Here is a 1,640-nt window from a genome sequence, read left to right on the forward strand (position 1 = left end):
CTTACTTGTGCCAAGCGCTGATTGGCTAGTTCTGCCCATACTGTTACAAACTCTCTTATTAACTGCTTGTTGGGAAGTTCATATCTGCATAATTAACGCACCCTTTGAATCGCAAGCAAATTTTCAGTATATAACTGCAAAAACCCAGCAGCACAAAATTTTCATCTATAAAAAACTTCCTGACTTGATTCTATGAAGTATGTTGGTTAAAATTAACAGCGCTATTCCCAATATTGAAATTTCAAAACACAGTTTTTGTCTTATTGTTCTTAAATAAACACTTTGAAAATGAATGTGGCAGGGCGTAGGCTAGAGAACTTCACCCTGTGAAATACTCGTATACTGTATATATTTCAACATGAATTTCTAAATAAAACGGGGAGTGGTTTTAGAGATAACCCCTCAAAAGTCACTGCCACATTCATCTTTAAGCAGCAGAGTCGTGGATGTCATATATCCTGTAAAACTTTGGAAACAATAGTCTCTTCATTCACCTACGCAGCACCCCCATCAAACCCCAATACATATTGCACCCTTCGCCAGAAGTTTTCAGTAGCTACTGTAGCTCTCCAGCTTCTTCATTGTCAAAGCCCTACCTCTACAATACATCTTTAACATCTACTCAACCTTTAAATTATGCACTTTTCACTGACCTGTTATAGTCCATCGTTTCCATATAACCAAACGACTTGATGCAAACTCTGATCCAGCTTTTCAACTATGCTAACCTACTTACCATTTTTTTTTCTTAGTATTTCCACATTTCTCCCTTAATTCTCAATACATCGCAAGCAGTTCATCTAAAAAAATCAACCATTCTTCATTCATTAGTATTTAACAGACACACGCACAATTCCGATCTATTGCTAATATTTTGCAGACTGAATTGGCGTTAAGTTGAACCCATCAGACTTTGTAAAAGAAAAAAAAATGTTGTCTATAAACCTCAATGTCGGTCCCCTTAACCAAGCTAAGGTTGAAGTAGCCAATTAGGAATGTCCATGCCAGGCGATCATCTGGAATGGGGTTCGAGAGCAGCTCAAGATCGATAGTTTTCTTGTAGTGTCTACAACTTACCATCCTTGTGAGCTAAGGATGGGGATTTAAGGGAGGCTATATGTCTGCCTGCTGTATCATCAGCAGCCATTAACTGGCCCTCCGTGGTCCTAGTTTGAGCACTGATCATGTGTATATATGGTCAGTCTCTGGTGTATTGTCCTGCTAAAGCAGTGTCACTTCTATTAATTACAACCTTTAAACCTCCAAAGGAAGCCTTGTTCAAGAGGAAAATAAAATTCTGCTTATTTAGGATAAGCGGATAGGGATGTGGTAAATTTGCTCACTTTAACAAAAATATTGATACGTTTTACTCTAACCACAAGGTAAGAAAAAAGAATTACAATTGTCTTACTAACTATCATCCATACTACAACCATCACCACTTATATTCACCATCATAATCCTTTTTTCTTCGGATTTACTGCTATTCATTCAAGCAATCTGTCCAGTATCGGTCTACATAATCTCCCAACAATGGATATTTTTCTTTATAACCCCATATTCCCTTCCATCCACCAAATTTCTGTGAGTTTCATTGATGTTAATGAAACGAACTAAGGTCCAAAAGAAGAAAACTAGTT

This window comes from Palaemon carinicauda, chromosome 18 (genome assembly GCF_036898095.1).
Source record: "Palaemon carinicauda isolate YSFRI2023 chromosome 18, ASM3689809v2, whole genome shotgun sequence".
NCBI classification, from domain to species: domain Eukaryota; kingdom Metazoa; phylum Arthropoda; class Malacostraca; order Decapoda; family Palaemonidae; genus Palaemon; species Palaemon carinicauda.